This window comes from Pocillopora verrucosa, chromosome 1, assembly GCF_036669915.1.
Source record: "Pocillopora verrucosa isolate sample1 chromosome 1, ASM3666991v2, whole genome shotgun sequence".
Taxonomy (NCBI): Eukaryota; Metazoa; Cnidaria; class Anthozoa; order Scleractinia; family Pocilloporidae; genus Pocillopora; species Pocillopora verrucosa.
In genome coordinates this window covers 3,981,938-3,997,224 of record NC_089312.1, presented here as the reverse complement: position 1 = coordinate 3,997,224, position 15,287 = coordinate 3,981,938, and the positions used below count along the sequence as shown (strand labels likewise).

General features: G+C 37.8%; 1 protein-coding gene and 2 pseudogenes across 1 annotated transcript in view; 2 read left to right on the top strand and 1 right to left on the bottom strand.

Moving 5' to 3' along the window:
* The first annotated feature begins 323 nt into the window (after positions 1-323).
* On the top strand, positions 324-11,567 carry LOC136277974 (D(1) dopamine receptor-like; annotated as a pseudogene).
* The window catches only part of LOC131800153 (beta-1 adrenergic receptor-like), a 25,601-nt gene continuing 12,628 nt past the window's right edge, over positions 2,315-15,287 (top strand). Inside the window, exon 1 of the mRNA XM_059117829.2 lies at positions 2,315-2,363. The gene's annotated coding sequence lies outside the window, so the exon portion shown is untranslated. The remainder of the gene's footprint in view (positions 2,364-15,287) is intronic.
* On the bottom strand, positions 12,819-14,382 carry LOC136277971 (RYamide receptor-like; annotated as a pseudogene).

Genomic DNA, 15,287 nt, shown 5'->3' with positions numbered 1-15,287 from the left:
AAAGTTTTGCCTTTTTGTTCAACGAAACAATTACGATTTTTTCAATGTTGTACCTGTGTAATTTCACACAGATATATGAACGGGTTATGTAAACAAAGTTAAGCATTTGTTTAACAAAATTGCGTCCTAAACACTCCTCAATCTAGCTGAACCTTTCATCTGAAAATCTGTTTTTATGAACAGTGGTAAGAGGACCGAAAGCTATAAAGAGAAGAGAAAGTTTATTGAGAAAAATAAAGTCTGAGGCCCACTGATTGCGTAAAACCGTGGCTTGGGTTATACCTCGAGTAAATAACCAGCGCATAGAGTTTATATCACTATGGATGTTAAGGCTTGAGTTGAACCCTGAATCACAGGCAAAGAATTCCCGCAATAGTAACGGGGGAGTGTATGTTAACGTCAGTTACATCGGTGGTAACGACATGCAGCATACAGTTAACCCTCAGCTACAAGACTACTCCGCAAATTGATACATTTTAGACATGAGAAAAGTTGTTTGCTCGGACTAGATATAAGTGTTTCAAAGTGGTAGCCGTTGTTTGAACATTACAAAATCTTTGCTCCCAATAAAACAATTATGGTAGCTCAGCTGATAGTAGCGTGAAGGACAAGATTATACGCTTATCGAAGCATGGATTTTGCAGACCTTTTTTATATTTTTTTTTTCCTTCGTCACTTGCAATCTCAACCACTGGTAAAAAACCATTTAACTCAGCCATGAATATCATTTCTAACGATTTCTTTTTCTGGGTGTTCAGAAAAGCTTGAAATTGGGGAAGCGTTCCACTGAAGACTGGAGGATTTTCAAGGATCGATCCAACTATCAAAAGAATCTCTGCGTAAAAAAAAGCACTGGCCGCCTCTCTACTTAAAAACCAGAAAATGTCTCGCACAAAAAGCGGATGAATACGAAGTACTGCTTCATATCAAAGCGAAAATTATTCAATTTATACTAGTATTACGAAATTAACAAGCCAGGAGCCCTTGGTGTGCAATTAAAAATTAATTTTTGTAACAGGATTTTGCTGTTAGGAAACTTGTGAACAGGTTTGTTTATTTTGACATCAAGTGCCTATAAAAAGAACATTTATCCTCTCCTTTTTACAGGAACCTGTTATTGATGGGGAACCATAGCAACTTCCTTCTCCCATCAATAATCAAAAAAATATGTTTTGTGAATTATGAAGAATGGCATCAGTTTTCAAACACGTCAGAGAGGAGTGCTTTGTGAACACGTTCTCTCCGCTTACAAATGTAAACAATGGTCGTAATCAACAATGAAATATGGTGAAATTTTTTTCTATAAATGGAGTAAACTTGGCACATTCAAATATCCACTATCGTGGCTGTGATAAGGAACAGTCATTATCTATCTCCCGCCGGGGGGTCACATAGTGTTTAGAGGCAACGTGGGGGGGGGATTAGTCGTTGCTAACAGAGCATCAAGGGAGTACATAAAAATTGACTGTCAGTAAGGGGGGGGGGGCATCAGAATAATACAGAGCCTAGGGGGGGTGGCAGGTCTATTTCATTGCAACATAACCAAAATCTTCCGACTACCTTCCTGGTGATAAACAATGACCATTCCTTTAAGTTGTTTTTCATTTTTCCCTTTTTTTTTTTACCTCCGAGGTAACAGTCATGTCACTGAGCTGTTTACAAAATTAAAAATTGTGGATTTTTCACAAAGTCTCCAGAAAAGAAAACTAAAACATCCAAAAGACTTTCCGTTCCTCTTTCGCATTAAGGAAGTTAAAAGTACTTTAACGACTTTGTTTTGATTTGATTAAACATTCGTTGGGTTAGAGAGTCACCTCTCCAAGATTCGTCGCTGATGCTGTCATAAAAAACAAGTTGTGTTTGAACGTATGCAAAACTGTCACGTTTCTAAAGTCAATCAATAAATATTTACAATATCCCTTCAGGGTGATGATCGAGGTGAAGATGGTTGAATACAAAGGGCAATGATATTCCTAAAATGTTTACGGTATTATGATTGCTATTTTTATAATTTGAGGATTTCTAAGATTTATCAGAGTGAAACAGAACTGCTTATTAATTGCAGGGTTGAATATGATTTTCATCACACAAGAAATCGATAAAGAGTAACTCAATAGCAGGAAATTGCCACAGCATTATCGTTGTGTTATGAGTAATGAACGGCCTCTTGCCGGAACCCGCTGGCGGTTGTCATGGAAACAAGCTTTTCTGCTTACCAGGGATTGGCTAAGCTGAACAAAACAAGTTTTTGTGTGTTTTTCTTTTTGTTTGAATATAAAAGCACGGTTGTGGAGTATAAGTGCTATCTCAGGCACTGATAGATGTTGGTGACGATATATGAGAACTGACAAGCCAACCTTAAGGTAAAAAATAACACACTACAAACTCTAAAGTAGGGGATTATGGTCGAGAACTTGATACAAAATTTCACACATGAAGGGCGTTACATCCAAGCGAACCAAAACATATCAACTTCGCTGTTTTATACGCAAACCCTAAACCTAAGCGGTGAGGCAGTCGCCGCGTTCAAAATCTCAACCAAAGACTATCACTAATAGCAATGAGGATTTGAACAAAAGTTTCTTGATCTGATCGCTGAAATTCTGTGACCAAAAAATTTACCTCCCAATGCCTAAATAATGGACTTGCAATGGAAAAACACCACGCATCTATTCTGTCGCAAAGGAATTCAGTTTGAGTTTCAAGTTTGTCTCCCGTGCTTTTGAATTCAAAATTAATTCCGTCTCGTCGCAAAGACGATTGTCTGGGCCTAACGAACCAGACCGCATGAGTCAATTATTGAATTCTTATCGGGCTAAAAAGTATCTTTGCTGACAAAACCGAGAGTACAAAAGTAAGTAAAAATACCGTACGCATCTCAGGCTTTTATCTTTGACTGCACAAAGAAGCGTAATCATTTTAAGACACTTCACCGGACGATCTCACGTGCGGAAAATTGATATATACTCAGTGGTGTTTGAATTTCTTAAGTAAGCCATTTTGTCTAGCTATTTAGCTTTTTCATTCAATTTTCTGGCGTTAAAGAATATGTTATCAGTACTTTTTTTTAAGTTTCCAGTATTTTACACCTAAAAAGTTTTTGAGGCAAAAAAATATTGAATGATTTTTTAAGATAAATTGAATTATCTTGACGCTTTATTACACTCACTCGTATTAAAGTAGATTTTTTAATATATGCAGATGTGGCAAAATAATGTTTTGTTCGCGGCTCTTTGTGCGGCATAAAACTTTACTAATACGTCAACAAATACTTGTTGAATTCATAAGAGTATTTCATATTTGTGTTGACATCCAAAGATAAGTTTATCCTAACTCTAAAACAAAATCAAAAAACGCGTGCCGAAAGTAAAGTTTATTTTTCCATCTTCGGTTGGAGTCCATCTCGTAAACATGTTTTTTATATTGTTTTCTCTTTTTCTGCTAAATGACGCATTTCAGTATTTCAGCCAATGGATCATAAAATAAAAACATGTGTAAACGTAAGCCATCGAATACAATTTCCCCAATTAGCGCAGTCTTTCAGGATACTATCCGGATTTCCGTTTTGGAGACTATCCTTTTTAGCAGCTACGGTTTTTTTCAAAATACAATGAGGAAGATGGATCACTTCTACTGTTAGCATAACTTTCAAACGTGATGTTTTGTAGACTTTGCGATTTTCAAAAGCAAAATAGTGAAATAGCCTGGAAACCAATACGCTCAAAAACCTTGGAAATGTTTCAACCGTGCACTAACTTCCTCATTGGTGAAATAAATTCCGTATTTACTACAGGTGTATCTGCACCTTTTTCGGGAATATTCCTCGTTGTGGTGAAATTGTTGACTACATACTGAAACGAAATAAAAAAAAGCTATTAAAATGTATTTTGAAAACGCGCATTCAGTTGCCGGAAAAAACCTTTAAAATTTGTCTCTACATCTGTAAAAAAGAAGGTTTCGTATTCTGACAAAGCCAGAAAACCTTTTTAGTCTAAAGATGGAGGATAAAGTAGCGAAAATTTTAAAAATTGAGTCTTAAACTATAATTTCAATTCAAGTTACGAATGCTCCTGAACTAGGAAAAATTTGACTTCCTATAAGAACGGATGAAAACAAATGTATTTATTGCTGACATTCGTCTTATTTTGATTGTGAATGATTTTTACAAATATCGATTTTTAAGAGAAGAAAAACATGTATGTCACGATGAATTTGAAAACGCCTTTTGTCAAAGGTTTTGCTCTTCGCAGAAGTTCTTTTTCATAGACGGCTCGGTTTTTTTTTTTTTCATGTTACTTTTCTCCCATTTTAAGCGTAAAATCAAACAGGAAAATTAAAGAAATGTGTTTACATATGAAAACACTATAAATATAGCCTTAACGTCTAGATATCTGCAAAATAAAACCTGCGTGTGGCAGTATTTCGAAATATTACGGATGATGTCGATGATTATGTATCTTATTTCATCAGAAAGGAAAAACTCGCAGTTTTTTAAATGAAGATTGTACCCTGAGGCCGTCAGGTATTGAAGGTAGAATGTCAAGAAAGCAATAAAATGAACGCACGTTGTCTGGTACAGCTTTATGTTATCAAGCTTTTCTCAGCCAACAAGCACATATGGTAATAATTTATGGAAATTTATCAAGCAAATGTAAAGATAGTTGGTTTGTTTTATCATAATTTCATACTTAAGGATTGGATACGAAGAAAAAATTATTCCTAAGATACTCTGTGGCTTTCCGTGGAATATTACTCATGCATTCAGTATAAAAGTTTACCACATGAGGTAAAGGTTTTTGCAAACTTTACAGCTTTATTCAACAATTTAAAGCAAAATGAACACAATCGCCTGTATTTGGCTTTCAAGAGCAAGAAAGATGAACCCAAAATTGTTAAAGCTTTAGACTTAAATTTTATTTCGTTTAAGCTCACACTGGGCTTAACCACAGGTAAAGAGGAACTTTCAACGAAATAACTTTTGGTTTGGGAAATATCAATGAAGGCACATATGCCCTTAAATGAGACATCATATTCGTTTTAAAAAAATGATAAAATTCATGGGCGCTTTGACAAAATTGAACCAGTGAAATGTCAAAATGTCAAACATCTCATTGATAAACAAAATGGCGAGTGTCCATACATGCATCGCTAAAAAACACCTAATTTCATCGAGTCTTAAGGCTAGAGTAGAGAATCGAGGCAATCGTAAAACCCTGAAATTTAGTTTTGCTCAGACATTTGTAGATACAAATGACTCTTAAATGTTAAACGGGTTCCTTTTTGAACAACCCGATTATCGAATATTTCTTGTCTACGTCCTTTATGGTTTGTGTTAAACGCAGGTAATCACGCATAAGGAGATTGTCACGCGAGCCTAAGACGATTAGGAGTGGTGAGAAAACGATCTTCCCTGAATTAAATAATTAAATCTTTATTGCATGATAAAACGCACAGATTGGTCACGTTTTTCTTTCAATCAAAGCGAAAACAGTTTGAGAGCAAGTTTTACAAGTCGCTATGCATCCATTTTCGTTTCTTTCCACTAGCCCAGAACCGAACACGGGTTAAAATTGAAAGTTTGCGTGTATCCTACATATGACAAAAGCAAATTTAATAAGTTATGTTAGCGCACCGCGCGTGACTTTTTTTTTTACCCGCGCAGAATTCGCCGAAAAGCAGGGACTTCTCGTGTTCTAATCGTCATGTATCGTGAGAATCAATCTATGAAAAATTTCTACGCACAAAAATGTCTGACGAATCTTCTCTAAACTTTTCAAAAATAGGCAGATCTAGGCATCGGTCTTAAACCTAAAAAGTTGACTAATCACTCAGCAGGTGACTCCCAGAGAACATCGTGTCATACTGTGCGGAAATAAAGTTCTTCCGTGAAAAAAGAGAGTAAATCAGCATAAACAAGACGACAGAAAAATATCGTAAAGCAATAGAAAAAACGACGAAAAAGGTAGTCAAACTCCACAAAGGGGCCTTGCCACTCTTTTCGTGTTAGTGTGTCATAAGAAGTTTCCAGCAGTGAATAAAAATTACAAAAATTTATGAATTCGCAACATTAACTTAAATTAATTTCTACATTTTAAAGCTTTTTGAATGAGTGCAGTAAGCTTCTATAAAAATGATATCAGAAAAATTTATATCGAATGGCCTTAGTTAATTTAGCACCAGACATGAAAATAAAACGGGGCAGCGCTTCAGAATGAGAGCACATTTACAGCTTTTAACCATTATAGGAAACTTAACGATAACAGAATTTCCACATCAAAAATTTTACATTTAGAAAGCTTATGTTCAAGCAGCTTTCAAGAAATAACTCGCAACCACTACTTAAGGAGCAGTTTATCAAGTTCAGGGGTTTTCCTTCGCCACTTCATAAAAGCGATGTCGATTTAGAAAGCTTTGGCAAAATTAAGGAATAAGCCAATAGTTTACTTTGAAAATTGTTTTGTGCGCTTAATAATTAAATACGAACATGACAATAGATCATTTATGAAGGTTGTTAAAAGCATCGTGTGCATCTTACGTCGTTTAACTTAAATTGGCGCAGAAAACAACATTAGGAACTTGATCATTTTACATGCTAAGAATAGCAATGCTCCCTAACAATGCAATCTCAAGAATAAGTCATGATTATTTCGTTAGTGTTCTCCAACATAAATGGAATCTTTATTTTAAATAGATTTCTCCAGTTTCCGGATAACTGCTGAGTTACAACCCAAATTTTAATAATTTAATTAAGATGCGGAATCTTTCTCGGATTGAAATAATTTTTCACCCAATTGTGTCTAACAACCTTAGACATGAATAAGAAATCAGTTGAGAAACACTGTCACTATTTTCGTAGTATTTTGGATGAATTGCAGTTCTCAAAAAAATGTATTTGCGAGCCTTATCACTTGCAGACCATGATGACAAATACTGTGCTCTGATTGGTGGAAATTACGCCCAATGCAAGGTTCTTACACTATATAAAGCACTTACTGTGATTCTTGGGACCCTACAGCATTAGACATCGTTTAGTTATCATTCCTAGCCAAGGAGGAAATAAGACACTTGTTCTACGGACGAGCCGGATAATCGAGATTACAAGAAAATTCATTTTCATTTTATGAAGGTAATGAACACCTACTTACCTTCGTTACTTTTCGACGCTTGTCAAAGAGTGTGATCCGTATTCTGTCAGCTTGGAAGGACAGCTGTTGTGTTGTGGTAAGCTTTCAGAGCACGTTTTTTTTCCAATTTACCGGTATCTGTCGCTTCAAAGAAGAGAAATCCATTCGCGAAATACTCTAAACTCTAACTTTCCGATTCAGGAGCTTTTCTATGATGTTGACAGTTTTTACAATCTCAGTTGTCCGCATAAATTTTGTTTCCAACAATAATTCAATACAGGCCGGGTCGGTTTCTTTTTATCTCCCTGCAATGAAACTTATCGACGCAATAAAATGAGCCGAGCGCACTTATATATATTTATATTGCCTATTGCTATTAAAAATACAATAAAAGAAATATTGGGAATCTTTTCAAATTCCGCTTCAATATTGCTGCCAAACAAAAAGTTATGTTTATTTTCTTCGGTTCTCATATGGATTTGGAAAGTTTTCTTATCATTTCTTCACCTTCCATTGTCACTTTCACTTTTCTTTTTAATGTTTATAAGGTCGTTTTTCTTTACTTCCAATCCATGTCTCACAAGACAGACAAATTTGAGAAAAAACTCACCAAGAGTCATCGATTTCACTTAATTATATTGAGGTCGTGACATCGAGAAATCCACTTTTCGTTTAAATATTAACACTGAGATGCAAAATTAATCAGGTTCAGTTCTCTTTTTGTTAATGTCTCTGATCGATCAACACAGAAGCCAGCACAGTTTCCAGCTAAATTCATGTTTTCCGAGCTCAGATTGAGACAGAATTGTGGAAATACCAAGTCATTTTACTTGCGAAAAGCTTACATGAGTAGCTTCAATTCTGAGGAAGAAACTCGAGTTTTGAAAATCAAGGATTAGTTGGCGTATTTCTAAAGATTTACTTCGCCCCTTCTCCAACCGCGTTTGATCTTAGTTAATCAAATATTTGACTCTGGTCTTATCCAACAAAGGTTCCTGATCTTCGCTGCATGATCGATTCTTTTCAAATGTAGTTATTCCAACATTCGCCACACAAAATCTTTCAGACCAATTCTATTATCGTGTAAATAGCTTTCAATTTTAACATCGAGATTGTGTTCGTCTGCATTATAATGCCATATGTGCCATTATTAGTACCATTTGTGTCTCTTACAGACAAATGTTCTTATTTATACTGACCACAAACACAGCCCACTAAACTGAGACTTATCCTGCAGAGGTACACGTCGTGTGTATCCCTGGCTTTTTTTTTTCTTAATTTTTTACCTTATAGTGTTTAAAAAGCCGGGAAATCCCTCGCCAACGTCGAACTGAGGATAAAACCTACAAAGATTTGAAAATCGGCATTTTCGTGTCACTGTGCAAAAAAGCTGAACGCGCATGATGATACGTCGAAAGCGATGTTCAATTTACGATTTGAATCAAATGCAAGAAGAAATCTTTACAAAAAACTGCTTTTAAGAAATAGATAAAATACCTCTTTTCAATCTTTACTCCGGTATTAAATCCGATAGGGACTCTTCATTCCTGTCAGTCTTTTGAAATCGTATAATTAACGTGTTGTTGTACAGACGACCAACAAGTCATGTGCCTTTCATAAATCGGAATTGCGTTACAATTATTATTAATCAGTTACCCTTGTGGGAAGTAGTTCGAGACGGGTGATTAAGAAAAACGGTATTTCCTGTATATGGAATATCTGTTATTTGTATTCATGTTAGCTGAGGCCTGTTTCTCGAAGGTCCCGGTAAATTATCGTAATTAAGGCTGTTTCACCCAAGATGGGGGTTTAAAAAAAAATTAATATTACATGATAAAACTATCAACTAAAAAATATATAATAAACTGGTTGGGATATCAGAACTGGCTTCTCTATTCCTAACATTTTTATTTCAAATAAAGCTCCGGGTCCATTTAGTTACCGTGACCTCCGAGAAACGGGCCCCTGGAACGCGAACTGTGTTATGAGCACAGAGGCTCTTACAACACTAAGCTGCGGGACTTTATATCTAGGGTAAGGCCGACCTTTGACGCTACCCTCGACCAGATGTGTGCCAAAAGGGCAGCTTTCAAAAACACTGATTTTCTTTTTCCTTTATTTCTTTATTTTTTTCTTCCTTTTCTTCTTTCTCCCATTGGTAGGACAATTAGAACATTATTATATGTAAAGCACACGCACGAAAATGCACTCGAGCGTTTCAACCGCCGATGTTGTTGTGTTTTTGAATCAACGCCACGAAATGTGGACAAATGCATTTCACTAAATCGCCCTCCAAAGTCGACACAAAACTGTTGTTTTCCATTCAGTACGAAAACGCCTTTTCCAAATTTATCCGCCAGAGGATTTTGGTTGGGTCACCATAAGATTTATGGGGAAGTTTATAGTTTTAAAAGTTTATTATGTTGTTATGAATCCTCTCCCCTAAATACCATCTGATTTCCCCAAAATCCTCTGCTGCCCTCGTCTCCTCCAAGAGATAAATAATAAGCGGTCCTAAAGCTTCCACGTGCTGTGTTTCAATTTTTCAGCTGGCTATGACAAGCCCACTCCAAAGCTGAATAACAATGACACCAACGTTGAGGAGAAATTCGACCGGGAAAACAATTCTCATTCCATCACATTTCTCATTATTATCATCTTATTGGCGCTGTTTGGAAATATTCTGGTCGTTATTGCCTTTCGTGTGTTTCAAAACCTTCGCAATATGACCAATTATTTCATCGTGTCACTTGCTGTGGCAGACATTTTGGTGGCAGGGATTTCGATGCCCGTCTGGGGCGCGTACATCATCACAGGACCAGAATGGAAGTTTGATATATGGGTTGAACAGGTAAGTTTGACTATTTTATTTTTCTTTTCTTATTCTTTAATATTAACATGTAGCTTTTCCAATTTTTTAATGCTCGCCTTATCAGTTCCCGAACGAAATTTTTTTGTCGAGTTTTTTTTTTTTTTTTTTTTTTTTTTTTTTTTTTTTTTTTTAGCTATGAAGATAAGGCCTTAAAATGATTATAGCGATGTCTTTAAAAATGCTCTCCCCCCCCTCACTTTTGACGAGTTACAGCACAGGCGGCCCAAGCTCCAGCTGTGAGATGATCATCTTGCACAATAACAGAATTTATAAGAGTTAGTATGAGAATATTTAAGACCGCTCTAAGGAATAAAACAATACGTCAAATTATCAATGAAAATAACTAACCTTACTTCCACAGCGTATCACTTGTTATCCGACCGTTTACTTGATGAAAAGAACCCATTTTTTCGAGGTTTTCAACTTACTTAAGAAAAGCCCGTTGAAAACCTCGAAATGGACAACTCGCTAAAACGGTTCTTTTTATCAAAGAAAGTGGTCAGATAACAAGCGATACGCTGTGGAAGTAAGGTGAGGTATTTTTATTCAGACAAACTCTTATAATTCCACCATGACTGTTATTGTTCAAGATGATCACCTCACGCTGGAGCTTGGGGCTTGTGGTTCAGTAATGTTTTCAAACCTGGAAATGATTTGATGACGATGGGGGTCAATGTTGGATTAGGGGGGGGTAAGTGCTTAGATACTGATATTGATTCAGTATTTGCAACATTTACATAACTGATTTTTTTTTTCGTCACTTTGTCATAGGTTTGGAGCTGTGTCGACATACTTTTTGGTGTTGCATCAATTATCCATCTTTGTTTCATAAGCATGGAACGTTATGTATTCATTACCACACCACTCACTTACCACGACAGAAATGACAACCCGCAAGGCTGTCATTGCCATTTTTGGTATATGGTCGTTTTCAATCATTCATGGCGGTATTAAAATCATCCTTTGGTCCGTTCCCCCACCTTCCTATGAAATTGCCGTCAGTGTTTCTTGTTTCTTTATTCTCTGGTCATTATGCTCATGTTACATGCAAATCTACAGAGCCGCGCATCATCAGATCAAAAAGATAATTCTAACAGTCCATGGCAGCCCAAAGAGAGTTCTTCTCTCCAAAGAACTCAAAGCGGCCAAAACAGTTGGAGCAGTTATTGGCGCTTTCGTCATTTGTTGGGCCCATTCTTCGTCTTAAACCTCGTGTATGCTTTGTGCAAAAGATGCTCACCAATCCCTGAAGAGGCGGTTCTGGCAGCTAAGTGGTTGCATTATGTCAACAGCGTGTTAAACCCAATCATCTCTGCCTGTATTAACAAGGATTCCGTTCAGCTTTTAAGAAAATCCTTGCGTTTTCTTGTTTCTATATTGTCCCGGGTATTCGGAGACAGGAAATGGTCTGGGAGAGATCGATTTATAGCGAGAGGACCTCGCGTAGATCAACCAGAGGAAGCTCATTGCGAGGGAAAAGTTCCTTGAAAGACAACAGCTCTCTGCGATCTTGCACATCTCATGTCGAGATGAATGGTTATCATTCATGTGACAAACCCGATTTCGTTTAATTTTGACCCTACCTAAATGCAGATAAGCCAGAGAAAAAACGAAGGAGCTCTTAACGCATAGAGCGCTTTCCGGCCTACGAGCGCATTTTCCAGCTGCTGGAGGGGGAAACGAACAAAAGGGAGGGCGTGGGTGGGGTGCGTGGCGCTCGTTATGTGTTTGTTGTGATCGGCGGAAGTTGGAATGTAACAAATCATCTCTCCTTTCTTCACTTTAGGGAATGGTCATTATTTATAGCCGGGGAGGGGGGGGAGGGCGCAGGATTTTACGAGGGTCACAAAGTTTTCAGGGGGAGCTGAGGGGATCAGTCGTCGCCAACAGAGTTTAAAGGGGGGAGACTACAGAAATGGACTTCCATTTAACTTCCAATGAGGGGGGAAGTGGGGGGGGGGGGTCAGATAAATTTATCGTGACAAACCGAATACTCCGGGGACCCCTCCCCCTCCTACAAAAACAATACATAAATAAATAAACAAAACAGGTGACTAAATAATGATTAAAATGAAACTGTAATATAAAACGTGTGGCACTCTCCGCCTTCGACGTCAACGTATATCGATCCACGAGCGATATATCTCTCTTTCAAATGGCCAAAGTGAAACTTAGTTGGACACAATTGAAAGATCGGGAATCGATGGGTTGCAACTTTTGATTTGAAATTCGGGGGTCAGAACCGGAAAAATAAGGAGAAGGTCACAACAGTGAGACTGGCTCATAACGGACAAATTGTCAGTTTTAGGACGCATCCTACCAAAGTAGTTCTCAAGATGAATTATAAACCAGAGGAAAAAAAAAAAGGGCCCTGGAAATTTCACTTGGGGCGTTTCCTTTGGAAAGCCCGATGTGAAAAATCAAAATATTAGCAAAATGGACAAGTTTATAATAACCACAAACAATTTAGTCACCTGATGATAGCTAGTCAACGCTGAAATACTGTTATACGGTAAAAAAAAGGTGGATATCACTGAGGGCTTGATCCTGTTTTGTGCCAAAAACAATCAAATGAGGCGTCTGATTAGTTAGGAAAATTAGGGCGAGTTTTATGTCGAAACAATCCATAGCAAAGTTAAAGACGGTCAATTACAAATTACACATTGATGTATTTCAGATTATTACTTGTTCTCGGATTTCTTCCCCCCGAAAAAGGAACCCACTTTAATTTGCACCAGTTTCATAAATAACACCTGATCATTTGCTCTATAGTTGTTTTGTTAATGAGTAAATGAGTGAAATGAGTAGGCAACTGAGAAAATTTATAGTTGACATTCCGTTAATTGTTTCTACAGTCCATGCCATCTCGTTGATTCCACAAACTGTTCGCTAGTTCTTGCTCGTCGCCTTGGGCGCCGCAGGCAAAGACATGCCCAAAACACGTTTCCGTAAACTCCCGCTGATAATTTTCACAAAACAGCGCATAAAGCACAGGGCGTCCAGCGGCGCAGTTGGAGTGGGCCGGAAAAGAAGTCTAAGATACAGATATGGCATGAGACTTTCACGTCATACGACATCAAAACGGCAATAATAAAAGTATAAAATCCAGCAACGAATGACACCAAGCAGTTGTAACTACCGAGCACCATTCGGGACACTTTTCTGTTCATCTCCGTAGCTGTGTTGTTCTCGGTTGTAACTCTATTTCCAGGGGGACGACTTCTGTTCTTTAAAGAAAAGATCGTTGCTGAATACAGAGCGATCATGACTCCCTATGGGGCGTGGCATACATTGACAATCAAGTTGAAATTTGTGGTATAATACTGAGGAACCTGGCCAAAACAATTCATCCAGAGAGAGGCTGCAGTATACTTTGCCACAGTGTTCACAATTTTGTTTGCGATCAAGATTGGAATCCTTAAGAAGCGAGGATATCATCCATGTAAGAGCGATTAAGTAGCGCGCCGCTTTAGTTGCCGTTGGCCAAAGTCTTTAATGGACGTACAACAGCTAGGAAAAACCGTTCACCGCTGATACAGATTGCAGAAAATATTGTCACACTGACAGCTGTCTCATGAGATGAAGTACAACGCAGTTTACAAAAACACCTAACCCAGCTATGCCTTCGGAAAGCCATTAGTAGCCTCTTAAGTCGAATGCCAATCACTCTCGGCATGTACACCAGTGTGATCAATAAAATCGCTCATAGCCATGTTCACGATAAAGAAGGTCGATTCGCCTTCGCTATGGGGCGGAGACTTGCTGAAGACAACCGACAACGCGACCAGAATATTATCCAAACCTGTAGACGCCCTCCCATATAAATTAAAAGACGCATAAGGAAGCATTCTTGCTATTCGTCGAGCCACAGAAGTCACGGTCGGAAGCAAGAAGCTTTTGACCGAATCTGTGTCAAACTCCGGAGCAATCTTTTTAATACCCAAGGCACTTTCATCTTCCAGAGTTAAAGCGGCAGGTGTAGGTGGCGCTTCTAGAGTGGTCTTGTAGATTTCAGATAAGGAATGAAAGTACAATCGTGTTAAGAAATCGGCGAAAGTATCGCTTGAAAGCGCTTCCTAAGCAGCTTTCGATACAATCGAGTAAAATAACGAATCTGTCTGTTGATACTTCATGAAATGCAACAGGCCTCACAGTTACGTAACATCTTATTTTTGTCAAGGTTGATGAAGGATGTTGCGAAATCAGCTGGTTCCGGCAAAACAACAAAAAAAACAAATTGTTCCTGTAGCGTAGCGAGTTTCGAAAAGCTTACGTAATTAACATCATTCGATGCAATGTCGTTTAAAAAAAAATATCATAATTTGTTACGATCGGAACAAGGGTACCTTCAGAGGAGTAACGAACCTCATCACAAATACAAGTCATTTCGAAATCGTTTGGATCATTCGTTTGCCACCTCAGAATACATCTCAAATTAAAACAGAACGATTAAGAACGATGAGTTGATAAAAATACTACCGTAAGGATTTGGAATTAAGTCAACTTAGAAGTGTTTGTAGGTCGTGCGGGAGAAAATAGTGCGTGTAAATTAACCCATCACAATTGCTTGTAGTGTTGGTTGAAAACTGTGAAAGCCAAAAATTGAATAACAATCAGCAAGAGGCATTTCGCTGGAGTGCCGCGGGAGGAGGTGCATCACCAAGAAAGTTCATGAGGACTGAGGAAGAACCGTTTTGTAACCTAGAGAGCCGGTATTGGCATGATCACTTGTTCAACAGCTTGTTAAAAACTTAGTTACGGTGGTTTGAACTTTCTTGTTCAAATTTTGCGTTGAAAACTATCGAAAAGTATTTCATCTGCCCGCCGATGCGGCGCAACAATCTCTTAAAAGCTATCGGCAAAGAAAGAACTTTCCTTAGAAGAATGGAAAATTCTCCCTTCTAAAATATTGACGTACAAGAAGTGGGCAAGAAAATCATAGGGGAAATAGTTAAAGATATCTTTAACTTACCCTAATGAATAAGGACGAAAAGTGCTTAGACCGGTTTTCTTTGTGTTGTAATTTTCTCTGGTTCGCGGGTAAATATTTTGAGAAAAACGATTTCTATTCAAATGGAATGGCTTTAAATGGGACTGACGCACTTCGAAAGGAGAAAAGAGTCAATGTTAATCATGCATTAGCACCCTTAAAAACAATTAAAAGGAAAGCAAATGATTATGAAACAATTGGCGATAAAACGGGGGAGAATTTGGAACATAGCATATTTCGGGAAGCGCTGGAGGAAGATAAACCGCCAAATTAGCCAATCACAGTCCCACGTCGCAGCGGG